This window comes from Zalophus californianus, chromosome 9 (assembly GCF_009762305.2).
Source record: "Zalophus californianus isolate mZalCal1 chromosome 9, mZalCal1.pri.v2, whole genome shotgun sequence".
NCBI classification, from domain to species: Eukaryota; Metazoa; Chordata; class Mammalia; order Carnivora; family Otariidae; genus Zalophus; species Zalophus californianus.
Window position 1 is genome coordinate 32,577,736 of NC_045603.1, and position 15,061 is coordinate 32,592,796.

The following is a 15,061-nucleotide window of genomic DNA, read 5'->3' on the forward strand; positions in this document are numbered from 1 at the left end:
ATCAAATATGTGTTTTAAAAATACCTTCTCTCAGTCTGTGGCTTGTGATTTTCATTCTCTTAACTGTCTTTCACAGAGAAGAAGTCAAAATTTTGGAGTCCAAAAACCTTCTTTCATTTTGTCTAAGATCTGTCCCTTTCTGGCAGTGTTTCTGATGTGTAACATTTCCAGAACACCTTATCTGTCTTCTGTAAGTCATAAAAGCCCACAACATTATATAAAAGTTTTCTGTATCTCCTTCCTGGATAAACTCATCTTTAATTCTGGCTTCTGCTGAGATGGTTGACTAGATCCATGCATCACACAGCTAATCTTTTCAGTAAAAGATTTTCGAGCCACACCCTCGGCCCTCTCTCCAGAGCATGGTTTTCCAAGATTGAATTTCCTAATTTAAGCTTCCTTAAATCTGGTTAGACTAAGAATTTCCCAAATCAACAAATGTTTGTTTCTTTTTGCTTAGCAGTTTATCTTCCCTCTCACATTTTACTATAAGCAGCAAGGAGAAACCTGGTTGCCACTTTAAGATTTTGCTTGGCAATCTCCTCAGCTAATTGCATCTATTTATTACAAATTCTGCTTTCCACTCAACAGTAGAATAAATTCAGCCAAGCTTACTGCCACTTTCTAACAAGGGCTGCCATTCCCGTTGTCTTGAATAACACGTTCCTTACTTCCTTCTGAACTCTTACCAGTCACCTTTGACAGCCATATTTCTACCCATCACCTCTTCAGGACAGTTGAGGCTTTTTCTCTCATGTCCATCTAAATTCTTCCAGCCTTTACACATTGTCCAATTCCAAAGCCATATCCAAATTTGAAGGTATTTGATACAGTAGCACTCTACTTTTTAGTACCAGAATGTATATCAATTTCCTAGAACAACCATAATAAATTACCACAAACTTCGTGGCTTAAAACAACAGAAATTTATTCTCTCATAGTTTTGGAAGCCAAAAGTTCAAAATCAAGGTGTCAGCAGGGCTGATTCCATCAGGATAGTTGGAGGAACAATCTGCCCAATGCCTCTGTCCTGGAATGTAGTGGCAGCCAGCAAGTCTTGGTTTTCTTTGGCTTGTAGATGCATGGGTCCCACACTTAATCCACAGTGATCTCATCTCAACATTCTCAACTTAATAACATAAGCAAAGACTCTGTTTACAAATAAGGTCACATTCACATGTACTGGGGTTTGGGATTTGGACATACCTTTTTGGGGGAGACTATTCAATTCACTGCACTAACCAATATAATTTTCTTTCTTGACTGAAGAACTGTTTAAAACATTTCTTACAGAGCATGTTTGATGGTAATGAGTTCCCTTATTTTTTGTTTGTCTGAAAGAGAATTTCTTCTGTTTGTTTTTGTTTTTTGTTTTTTTGTTTTGTTTTGTTTTTGAAGTATATTTTGCCTGGTTAAGAAATTCTAGGTTAGTGAGGGTTTTGTTTTGTTTTTAATTTTAACAGTTTAAATATTTCACTTCACACTCTTTGTGTTTACATAATTTCTGCCAAAAAGTTTTCTCAGATTCTTATCCTTATTCCACTATAAGTAGGTGGGGTTTTTTTCCTCTGAATTATTTCAAGATTTTCTCATTGTCTTTAGCTTCTGTAGTTTTTATATGATATGGCTTGGTGCAGACTTTTTTGTAATTTATCCTACGTGTTGTTCTGAGATTCTGAAATCTGTCATTTGATTTCTGTCATTAATTTTGGAGAGTTCTCAGCTTCCAGTATTTCTTCCTCTCTGTCTTCTTCTTCTTGCATTCCTATTATGCATGTTACATCTTTTGACATTGTCTTTCAAGTCTTAGGTGACTTATTATCGTTACCATATCATCATCATCATTATTTTATTTCAATTTCAGTTGGGGAAGTTGATCCATCTTCAAACATACTTACCCATTTCCAGTCATCTTATAACCCCATCAAAGACATTCTTCATTTGTTACAGTGTTTTTAATTTCCAGCATTTCTTTTTGATTCTCTTAAGAGTTTCCATATCTCTGCTTACATTACCTATCTATTCTTGCATGTTATCTACTTTTTCCAATAGAGCTCTTAGCCTATTAATCATAGTTGTTTTAAATTCCTGAGCTGATAATTCCCATATCCCTACATATTTGGGTCTGATTCTGATGCTTTCCTTGCATCTTCAGACTTTTTTTTTTCCTTCCACCATGATTTAAAATTATGTTGAAAACGTAACATGATGTATCAGGTATTACCACCTGACTTAAATAGGCTTTAGTGTGAGGTTTTATATTAATCTCTATGGGAATTGGGTTGGGTTTAATATTGTAGTTGTAGATGCCAGAAGATTCAAATTCCTGTATTGATGTTGTTTTGTTTTCTCTGCTATCTTTGGGGTTCCTTAACTCCTCATCAGGTAGAGTATGCATCTTCCTGCTCTTTCAGCTGCAGTCCTCTGCTGCTATACTGAAGTCTTGTTGGTACAGTTGTTAGGTGTAAGGGAGGGGAAGCATTTCACCATCATATGATTAAATCTTTTAGTGGGCCTATGTCCATGGGCTTTGACTTTCACAAGTGTGTCTTAGAATTTTTTCTCCCTTAGGTCAGACAGGAAGAGATCTGGAGTGGGAGAAATGCCATTTTGTTTGGTGAGAGAAGGTTCTAGTAGTCTTTTCCCTGTATACTAGGTCTTCGATATCTGAGTGTATTTCACAATGTCTTCCTTCCCCTACCCTTGCCAAAATCATGAGAGGATCCTTCTTGGCTCTCCACCATGACAGCTTGGGGTATGGGTTCCTGGAGGTAAAACCCAGGAAAGTTGTCTCTCCCCACAAAACTTCAGTTTCCAGGAATTTCTCACTTTCAGGCAAGTCTATACTAACCTTCCAGTATTTCATCAGAATTACCATTAAATGTACTTATCAATTTATGGCTCCAGTGGACTGGGCTTCAGATAAGATCTCAGTTGTGACTTTCTGTATTTGTCTGTCTATCCAGACTTCAATGTGCTGATTTTCTCCACAACTTCAGTCTTGGATGATCATGCTAAGTCATTGATTTTCCATTTTTCACCTTTTTTCTTATAAGAATGAGAGTGACAACTTGTAAAATTTTTATATGTCAGAGCTTAAATCAAAAATTTCTCTATACTTTTAAAAGCCAAACTTCTTCAGATAATTGTTGCCAAATATTTTGTCCAGTTTTTACTTCTTGTTCACTTTTTAAACATTTGGTTATGAAAAAACTAAACACATACAAGTAGAATAGTACCATGATTCCATGGAGTCATTTAGTTTCAACAGTTATGAAACATACAAGAGGAACTTGTGATATCTTTTCAAATTAGATAGAAAGTAAATGAAATACTACAAATTCTACTAGGATTGTGTCAAATTGAGAATCCAACTTGAAGAGGCCAAAAATAGGACAATGTGAGCGCCATGAAGGATAACTATTGCAATTGATTGAAACACTTCAAACTTATTTAAATCTATGCATTCATAACAAAGAGATACAAACCTAATGGTAGTGAATAAACTCATCATTTTTAAAACTGGTAAAATAAATAGAAGTTTGAATCATTTATCCTGTGTTTCCTAATTATTGTTACCAAGTATGAAATATACTTTTTAATTTTTTGGAAAAATTTCTCTTTAAGATGTAAAGAATACGAGATACCTGGGTGGCTCAGTTCGTTAAGCACCTGCCTTCAGCTCGGGTTGTGATCCCAGGGTTCTGGGATCAAGTGCCGCATTGGGCTTCCCTGCTCAGCTGGGAGCCTGCATCTCCCTCTGCCTGCTGCTCCCCCTTGCTTGCTCAGTCTCAACCTCTCTCTCTCTCTCTGACAAATAAATAAAATCTTTGAAAAAATAAAAATAATAGAACAAGATTAAAATACCACCATTTTGCAACTATTAATATTTTAATGAATCTCGGCATCAGCTATTAGTGGCTACTAACCATAGAAAAAACAACGGCATCCATCCAAATTCCTCCCTGATGAAAGATAATTAACTTCCCTATGAAGTACTCTTCCCCAAAATATATAGCCGGAATCTAATGCTCTGTAGATGTTATTATAAGTTATAGGAAATAGAGAACACAGAGGAACATATTACTATACATTGTTAGGATAGAATCAGCAGCTCTCGGACTGCAAAACACTATGCACCAAACAACCCATTACTTCCTCAACAATATTGACAGCAAAAATCCTATTATACTTAATAAAACATAATAAAGAATGAGAGTGTGCTAAAAGATTATTTTTCAGTTCTGCTTTTTAAGACTGAAAAGTTGGAATATATTTTATGTTTTTTCTTTTATTTTTGTTAATGTCATTGGTTATTTCTTTTTCTAGGCACTTCTGAGGCCCTATGAATATACCTAATATTTAAGGCTATGTTGTACAGTTGTAATTCTCTAAAATTAGTCAGAACTATCATAAAATAACACTAGTGTCATACGAAAATTAGGAGAGAAATAGGTCAAATACTACAATTTCAAAAATTATCCCAAGAGTATTTAGAGAATTAAAATCTAATGTAACTTATATAGTATTGATAGTATTTGCTTTTAAAGAGCAAACCCTTGGAACATAAAAGTACAGTTGGATTATAGGTTTTACCATTTTCAATTTCATACTGCATTATGTTTAGATAATCCCCAAACCATAGAAGTAAACACCCTTCATGTTTGGTACAGAACACATGGATATAGAAAACATGTAATACAGTTATAGAAAATTGTAAGAGAAATACAATGATGATGATGGTGATGATGATGATGATGTGCTCTCTGAGGTAATGTCAAGGACATGAAATTTAGAATACAAAGCCAGTTTAAAAAACTGAAACATCCAGGGCACCTGAGTGGCTCAGTTGTTTGAGCATCGACTCTTGGTTCAACTCCAGTCATGATCTCATGGGTCGTGAGATCAAGCCCTTTGTTGGGCTCTCCACTCAGTGGGGAGTCTGCTTGAAGATGCTCTCCCTCTGCTCCTCCTCCCAGTCGTGTGAGTGCTCGTGCTATCTCTCTCTCTCTCTCTCATTCTCTCTCTAATAATAAATAAATCTTTTAAAAAATTGAAACTTCCTACAATTACCTATTATACCAAAAAAGATTTCATTTCAAATTGTAGTATCAGGTAAGGAAATCAAAGAACTAAGATGTATTAATTTCCTCAATTTTATGTTATAAAGTTTATATACTTCCATTATTAAACTTATACTTTAAAAAGTTTGAATATAGAACATACCAAAAGGCAAATTATACTTATGAAGAGATGGGTTCTCCTTCCCATCCAAGGCCTAAAGCTAATTTTCTGAAAGAACCCAAAAGGGAGGGAAGTTTTTCAACGTGTTGAGTACTGGGGAAAAACATTTTGATTATTACGTTTGGTTCTATTAACATGAATAAAAGTGTCTTCTTTTTTCTATATTAGTTTAAGTCAAGAAAATTCATTTTTCTCTAAAAATTAATTATGCCTCCAATACAAATTTTATATCTTGTAACAGTATCACTGAGCTATTTTGCAATAATGCTGCATAAAATACTCTCCAAAACAAAGAGGCAAATATTAATCAGCATATGTTCTTATGTTCATGGTTCTGAATGCATCTTCAGGTCAGTATATTTAAGCAGGGTTCAAATGTGAAGTTCTTTTTCAGACCATTGGTCTGTAGGACTTGGCTTCTTCTACAAGTTTAGCTAGTTCAAATGGCATATATTAATATTAGCTAAAGGTAATAGTACATGAGATAAAGCCCATTTATGTAAGCATATGAACCCCTTACTCTATAGTTAATATCCAGTAGGCCAAAGTAGGTCACATGGCATGAGACATTGATTCAGGGAAGGATTAAGAATTGCAAAAAAATAATTAAATCTGCCGCTGTCTATTCCCTTAGTTAGTTATTTATGATCCTTCCACACACACAATTTATCCACTTAATCCCCCAAATTTACTAATTGTTGATCAGGATTTCAAAATCTTCATTAGGTCTGGAATCATTTATTTTTATATGGAGACCTATTAACTAAAAAACAAATTATTCTCCATCACACCCAGTGTGATTGTGGAACAGGAACAGGGTCTGTGCAAAAAATACTCTCATTTGATCAGAGAAGAAATAAGAGACTTATGGGAGCCTCTGATGCCCAGGAATTCTGAAATCCTGCTAGGCAAACACTATCATGTTCCAGTCTTGATACATACAATTTTCTTGATCAGACCCTGGTTCTACTTTCTGGCAGAAGCTGTTGTCACTTTGGCATTTTCTGTTTATTCTCTTCCTATAGTAAGTGGAGGACTAGAGTTTTTTGTTTGTTTGTTTAACATCTTGAACAGACTGGCAACATGCTTGCAAACATAGACATCTCAAAATATGTCTAAATGGGTGATGGGTGTTAAGGAGGGCACTTGTAATGAGCACTGGATGTATATGTAAGTGATGAACCACTAAATTCTTTACCTGAATCCAATTTTACCATATATGTTAACTAACTGGAATTTAAATAAATACTTGAGAATTTTAAAACTGTGTTTTTTTTTATTGTTATGTTAATCACCATATATTACATCATTTGTTTTTGATGTAGTGTTCCATGATTCATTGTTTGTTCATAACACCCAGTGCCCCATGCAGAACGTTCCCTCTTTAATACCCATCACCAGGCTAACCCATCCCCCTACCCCCCTCCCCTCTAGAACCCTCAGTTTGTTTTTCAGAGTCCATCGTCTCTCATGGTTCGTCTTGCCCTCTGACTTACTCCCCTTCATTCTTCCTCTCCTGCTATCTTCTTCTTTTTCTTTTTTCTTAAAATATGTTGCATTATTTGTTTCAGAAGTACAGATCTGTGATTCAACAGTCTTGCACAATTCACAGTGCTCACCGTAGCACATACCCTCCCCAATGTCTATCACCCAGCCACCCCATCCCTCCCACCCCCAACCACTCCAGTAACACTCAGTTTGTTCCTGAGATTAAGAATTCCTCATATCAGTGAGGTAATATGATACGTCTTTCTCTGATTGACTTATTTCACTAAGCATAACACCCTCCAGTTCCATCCACGTCATTGCAAATGGCAAGATCTCATTCCTTTTGATGGCTGCATAATATTCCATTGTGTATATATACCACATCTTCTTTATCCATTCATCTGTTGATGGACATCTTGGCTCTTTCCACAGTTTGGCTATTGAGGACATTGCTGCTATAAACATTAGGGTGCACGTACCCCTTCGGGTCCCTACATTTGTATCTTTGGGGTAAATACCCAAACCTGTGTTTTTTTAAAAAAATGTATTAAATTACAGTCAGTTATAGAGCCAACAGCCTCACCCACATATCTTTTATTTTATTGTTTTCTAAACAATATGAGAGAGAGAGAAAAAGAGAGCACAAGCAGGAGGAGGGGCAAAAGGACAAACAGACTCCCCACTGAGTGGGGAGCCCAACGTAGGGCTTGATCCCAGGACCGTGAGATTATGACCTGAGTCGAAGTCAGATGCTTAACCGACTGAGCCACCCAGGTGCCCCTACTCACAAATCTTTTAAAGGTATTATTCTTATCACACTTTTGTGAGACCATGTGTTTTACTTTATTAAGAGTCTGTTAATTCAGGTATAATTATCTAAGAGGTGTTGCCTTACTTATTTTAGAAGTCTTAAAAAAAAGTCTTAGTAAATGGTGAGGCTCCCAAGCCCTTAGTTTTGTGTATTTACACCTACAAGAAGCATTTGAGGGCTGCATAGTTTTTCAGGCTTTGTTCCAAGGCTGTATTTTAACTTTTGAATTATTGCTGTCTGGAGAGATCAAAGATTAGAAAGTTTTGTTTTCAAAGCCAGCATTTCTAGGTTCTCCACAGTTCTCCTCCTCCTCCTCCTCCTCCTTTCTTCTTCTTCTTCTTTTTTAAGATTTTATTTATTTTTTGACAGAGAGAGAGATAGCGAGAGAGGGAACACAAGCAGCGGGAGTGGGAGAGGGAGAAGCAGGCTTCCCGCGGAGCAGGGAGCCCGATGCGGGGCTCTCTCCCAGGACCCTGGGATCATGACCTGAGCCGAAGGCAGATGCTTGACGACTGAGCCACCCAGGCACGCCCACCACAGTCCTTCTTTAATTCTACTTGTGCATGTGCCTGCTCTCTTTTTTTCAAGCCCCTATGATAAGTTTTTAAAATTAATTTTTGTTTCAAGTTTTTATTTAAATTCTAGTTGGTTAACATATAGTGTAATATTGGTTTCAGGAGTAGAATTTAGTGATTCATCACTTACATACAATACCCAGTGCTCATCTTAACAAGTGCCCTGCTTAATACCCATTACCCATGTAACACCTCCCACTTCCCCTCCAGCAACCCTCAGTTAGTTCTCTGTAGTTAAGAGTCTATTTCGTGGTTTGCCTTTCTCTTTTTACCCCTATGTTCATCTGTTTTGTTTCTTAAATTCCACATGTGAGTGAAATCCTAGGGTATTTGTCCTTCTCAGACTGACTTATTTTGCTTAGCATAATACAGTCTAGCTCCATCCATCCATGTCATTGCAAATGGCAAGATATCATTCTTTTTAATTCAAGCCCCTATAATGGTTTACTCAGCTCGTGCTATGCAATCCCAAAGCCCATGCCACGTTTTTATGTTTTGGTTTTGGCAACACTGAACTTCTAGATGCCAATATCTTGATTTGCCAGGTTATTAAGTAAATAATGTTCAATAACAATCCATTCCAAACCTCAGTGACCTATAATAACAATAAGAATTTCTTCCCATATTTACAGGTCCCCAGTTCTTTGTGAATCAGCTAATTGAGGCCAGGCTTGGCAAAATGAACCTCTCAACTGTGGGTCTGGATGGACTTAGCTCATCACTATGGACTGGACTCAGGTAGGCCTCACAGGTATTCATTCTGAGGCTGAAGCTAAAAGGGTTCTTAGCTACTTGAGAGAAGCTCTTTTCATGTGAATGGCAGCAATGCTAGGGTCCCAACCCGTTTATTCAGGCACACCCGAGTAAAGCTCCCCTTGCATCACATCTGATAACATCCCTTTGGTGAAAACAGCTCATATGGTAAAGGGTGTGGATGCATGAAAGCATGCATAATTGGGAAATATAATGTAACCTGCAACAATAATATCATTACATTTATTGTAATTGTTTAATTGCTATAAGTCTATTTTAATATTATTTCACTAAGAAATTATGGACTGCTTTGAAAGTAATAAAACTTAGTTTAAAAAAATGCAAACAAGGCTTCAAACACACAAACCCATTATAATCTAAAGCATCATAAATAATTTACCAATTTACCAGTGGAAATATTATGTTCTCACTTACGTAAACTCTTTAACCTTTGAACACTAATTTTAAGTCAATTTGTTCCTAATACCTATGCACAAATAGAAGAATTTCAAGGTCAGTGCTGCCTGGCTTCAAGGAGATAAACATAGCACAGATTTTAAAACAGATTTACTCACAGTTATAAACCTTAGCTCAGAACCAGTTTCCCCCTTGGGCACTCTTTTGAGGAAGGTCAGTGAAAATATGGATTGTCTTATTTTTGCTAATAGTCTCTTTCCCATTCACGTTTTTGGTAATTATTCTCTTACCCTTGTTTAATTGTCTCTTTATCTTCTACCCCTTACCTACAAAGAATCCTTCCACTTTCCCTTGAAGGCAGAGTCATGACAGATTTGAAACATCCTTATCTGCCTCTCTTCTTTTACTTTCCAATGAAGGACTGCTGTCCTTGTGACTGGACAACAGAGTACACACAATCTGAAAGAGATGTGACCTCAGGCTTCTGTGTTACTCTCTTGCTTTCCCAAGGACAGGTGACAGAACTAATATGGGAGTAATAATGGAAATTGACTATCTGTTTGGATCTTCCAGTTTGCACAGAAACAGAATGTTTGAGAAAACACCCAAGTTTGAGAAAAAAAAAAAATAGAGATTCTGCTTACTCTATAAACTTATATGCTCCATGTTCCCTCCTCTGCCCCCCAACATCTACAGCCTGACATAGCTACTCACTCTGTTTAATGATGATTACACTTGCCTTTTGTCTTCCAGGGCAAGAACAAGCTGATAGCTCTTCTGCAGTGACTTTCTATTAAGCCTGGCAATCTGAATGGGTTGACCAATACACATCTTAGTTGTTAAGTATAGTTAGTTGAAATGAGGTCTCCCAGAACAAAAAGGTGGGTCATAAACTAAAGGCCTTGATTAGACTATGTAAGTGAAGCATCATAATCATCAACAGTAACAAAACAATAATGATAATAAACATGTATCCAATATGACCAACAGAGGCTGAACTGACCCACTTGTAGTTATGGTCTCTGACTAATTTTCAGACTTGAGTCAGTTCAAAGAGTTAGAGTCTCTTCATTGAGGGTAAGGCTGATACATTGAGGGAGACCTATTATAACATATGAAGTACACAGTGCATATTTTCCTCTTTATCTCCCCTAAAAGAGCTCATAGACATTAAACAGAGTAATGGTGCATCAGGGAAAGTAAAATGCTTAGTCATTTCTCAGATTAAGGGACACTGGTCCTGAGCTATCACAAATCCCTATTGAATAAAAATGCCAAAAGGGAGAATAATGCTTTATGGAGAACAGATGATAAATGGAGTTTTGTTTCAAGTCCATTTCATTGTAGGAGAGTGTGTAAACATAAATATAACTTGGTCCTTTGCCCAGTTCTTAAGAGATTAATTGGAATAGAACTAAGTGACAATTACAGAATACCAACATTGGCTACCAAATTATGTTTTGAGAGCCATTATTATAGGATGATCAAGTGTAAAACTATGGAATCTCACCCTCCCACTTCAAAATCACAAATTAAAACTGAAGTACTGAAGACTTTGGTTTCTAGGTGGCCTCTAATAAGTAGTAGCAGCAGGCCATTATTCCTGCTGAAAAAAACTAGGAACGTTTGTATACATTACCAAAGGTGCATTTTCAGAGGCAGGAGGTAGCTATGGAAGAAAAAAAATCTAGGTAAGCGAAGATTCCACTGAGGAGATAACTTTTCCTTGGTGAGCTGATAAACTAGGGTCTTTTCTAGACCCCTATGGATATTTGCTGATTCTGGGCACAGGCTTCGGATCAGACTTAGCTCAAGCCGACTCTGCTGCGGGAAGGAGAAAACCAGTAAGTTTTTAGTTGACATGCAGGGCTAGAATAACAAAGCAGAAAACAGAGGCACATCCACCGCTTGACCAATTCTCTCCACAGGACATTTTCTGACTTCTGGGACTATGTGGGTGGAAGTCTGGGGAGTTAAGATAAAATTTCTGAAGGCTAGACTGAAATGTCCTGCAATCTACAGTGCTTAAAAAGCAGAGTCCTGCTGGGAGAAGCAGCAGGACCCAAGTGCATGGCTGGAATCCCTTCAAGGTATTTGCCAGATTTTGAACTTTCATGAGAGGGAGAATATGAAGCTTGGCTGGCAAATTCTGAAGGCAGAGCTTGGTTTTATTTTTAAAAACCTCAGTGTTATCCCCTGTCCTTCTTTGCAAATATATCATTTTAATATTTCTAATGATAATGGAATAGACTTTGAATGTTTTTCAGATATTTCAGAATTATGAAATTCTGAAGCTCTGGTGTGTAGAGAGCACATGTATTGATAAAGTAGTCACCTTGCACCTAGCTTGGAGACCATAGAAAGTCACGTGAGCCATAAACCGACAGAGGTCTCTGCTTTATGTGAAGATAGGGCTATTTACTCCATCTGGTTCTCAATGCCTGCTGTTCATGTGGCCTAGAGTACTTGTCTCCCTACTTTGATGTGCCTCAGTTCTTCTCATTCTTGAGATTTTGGCCTGCTTACCACATCCTCAAAGAAGCTGTGACTGACCAGATTATCTGAGATAGACAACCCCTTATTTTCTGCTCATACACACTGTTTATTTCTGTCTAATCACCTATAACACTTTACAGGTGATGTATGTATATTTTCTGTACTTTGGATTGTTTTTCTCTTGCAGCTTCCCTCTCTAGAAAATTTGCTCCATGAAGGTAGGAACTATTTTTGTGTCTTTCTTCTTTGCTTGTGTCCACAGTCCCTAACACATGTACTGTACATAGCAGTCACTGAATACATATTGATTGGATTAAATGGAATAAATCAGTGAATATTATTGTAAAATATGCATTCTGGCAGCCCTTGTGCTAATTTCCACTTTATTTTTGCTATATACATCTTGGTTTTCATTCTTGAATTTGTCCAGGTTTCAAGTTTTATTACTCTATGACAGAAAACACATATTCACAAGCACAATATATTTTACAACTTTTAATATGATACTCTGTTAAATAATGAATCTAGAAATAAATAGACTTTTCTCTGAATGTAAGTGGTTATTGAACATAACAGTATTTTTGTAGTCTTATCAAATAAGAAAACACATTCCTTATATGTCATTTAAAATAATTTTTAAGATTAAAAACTTTGTAAGTATTTTCTTAATGTCCAATTTCGCATCCTAAGTGGGAGATAATAGTGCATGGAATTCCAGTAGTGTTATTCATGACTAGATGTCTGTTTACAGCTATCCTTTTGATAAAACAGGTCAGTGTTAAGCTTCAGTAGGCTGAGAAATTTAACATGATTAGTTCTCATTAATGTCAGAGTTAAGCTTTTTCCTTTTAATAAAAGCAGAACCATTCAAACAAGATTCTTGCAGAACCCAAATATCTGTCATACAGTGATTGTCCTTTCTTGCACCATTAATTTCAGGTCAACTAACAGAATATTAAAGGAAAAGAAGTACAAAAAAAATCAAAGTCCTAAGGCTTAAAATTATATAAATTTAACATTTATGAAATAGATACATATACAAAAACAATAATTCACCTACTGAATATATTTAATAATACTTGTAAAATAGCATCATTTTGTTTCTCTTAATATTAGAAAACTATATTCTGTTTTAAAAGATTGAGAAATATGCAAAAGAATATATATGCTAAATAATAATCACCAACAAACCTAAAATCCAGTGAAAATAATCACAATCATATTGGCATATTTCTTTCTTGACCTCATTACTGGCCTGGCTGAAGATGACCAAGACTAAGTCATACCCTTGGGATTCTCATAAGCATTTGTCGAAGCAAAGGCTACAGGAAAGTAGGGTGTTCTGTGAAAAAGCAGGTTGGAGGCCCAGCATTGTGATTTTGACATAAAAATATTGTGACTCACAACTTCGTGAAGCTTTTAATAGACCAGGTAGAAACCATTTTAAAATTTATTTAAAATTTAATAAAAATACTATTTATTTCCATAATTAATCATGATAGAATTTGATTATTTATGTTTATACTTTCAGTATTGTAAGTGCAACTTAAATAAGGATATTTGAATTCAAGTCTTTCTGGGAATGTCTGCTTGTTTCTAAAGGGAAAAAATGCCAATGAAAGAAGTATATGTCAAAGCATAGAAAAATGAAAATGTGATATTGATAAATTAGCCTCATGGAAGTTTTAATTTCATATTTAGCAATTACGATGGGAAAGTTTTCAAAGAATTTTTATCAGTATCAGGTGCCATTCTTTTTAAAAAAAATATTTCTTACTATAACCTAATTAAAATGTGAGAATTTGGTTTATATTAAATTTGGTAACATTGATTTCAATTTATGTTAATTAAATATGTTAGTTATTTTATCATCTTTGGTCACTAAAACACTTGTTAGTATGTTGCCACTTTCCATTGGAATGAGCTCTCTCTAGCTCCAGAGACTGGCCCTTTTGCACTAATTGGACTACATTGCCTCCTTTTTTATAACAGATCACAAAATAACGTCCAATTCTATTCTATAAGGAAAATAATGAGCATTACTCTATCAAACATAGACACAATGAAGTGAGGAGTAGGAATGCTAAGTATGAGAAAATGTAATCCCATTTCAACTAGCATTAATTGGGGAAAAAGAAGATAACTTCATATTTATTACAAACATAATTCATTATGAATATCTAGCAATGTATATGCAATAAGTAATCTATTACTAATGTATCAGATCCCTTTTAAGTCAGGAATATGTGACGGAACATTGTGTGTGTGTGTGCGTGTGTGTGTGTGTCTATGTAATATATATAAAATAACAAACATCACATCATAGTGTATTTGACCTCTCATGACAAGAAAAAAGAGATTATCATATTTAACAGATTCATGGCATTCACGAGAGGTTTAATCACTGGTACAAGTTAGAAACCAATTGATTTTGGGGCACCTGGGTGGCTCAGTCAGTTAAGCATCTGCCTTCGGCTCAGGTCATGATCCCAGGGTCCTGGGATCAAGCCATGCATCGGGCTCCCTGCTCTGCGGGAAGCCTGCTTCTCCCTCTCTCACTCCACCTGCTGTGTTCCCGCTCTCGCTGTCTCTCTCTCTGTCAAATAAATAAAAATAAAAAAAATCTTAAAAAAAAAGAAACCAATTGATTTTATGGAGTTGAACATTGTTTCTGTTTGGGACATGTTGAGTATTGTATATCTCTAAGACGACAAAAGAAGTTGAATACGTAGTTGAATATACAGGACTGTAATTCAGAAGAGAACTCTGGACTTAGTTGAGAAGTAGAAAATTATTGAAATAATGGCTGTGCTTGAGATAACCAAAAGAAAATATATAAAGCACTGATCTCAAACTGGTGGGTCTACAGATGTGTTTTATTTAGCCAATGTAATGTTTAAAAAATTAGCCAGCAAATTAGAAAAACCTGCCCAACTGGAGAATCTATGTTTTACCTAAAAGATAAGCTCTGTTTATTTTTTCTCTCCATGAGCACCTTCACTCAATCACATTATCTGTATATTTCCTGGTCACTTCAGTTCTCAAATCTTGTTTATGATGAAAGAGAAAAGTTAGGCTTAGGACTTAGCATTGGGACATCTCAATCATGTGCATTTGATTTGTGGGTTGTAATGTGCTTTAGAACAATCCCCATCAAAATATCTCTGGTGAAAGACCAGGCCTCATTGTGTGTGTGTGTGTGTGTGTGTGTGTGTGTATAAATATATATAGTAGTCTATCACATCCATATTAAAATGAGAAAATGAATAAAAGAGAA

General features: G+C 36.0%; 1 protein-coding gene across 1 annotated transcript in view; it reads left to right on the top strand.

The window, feature by feature from the left end:
- Positions 1 to 15,061, top strand: part of MGAT4C (MGAT4 family member C) — a 1,006,121-nt gene that overhangs the window by 121,048 nt on the left and 870,012 nt on the right. Inside the window, exons 4-5 of the mRNA XM_035721958.1 lie at positions 8,751 to 8,856; positions 11,972 to 12,002. The gene's annotated coding sequence lies outside the window, so the exon portion shown is untranslated. The remainder of the gene's footprint in view (positions 1 to 8,750; positions 8,857 to 11,971; positions 12,003 to 15,061) is intronic.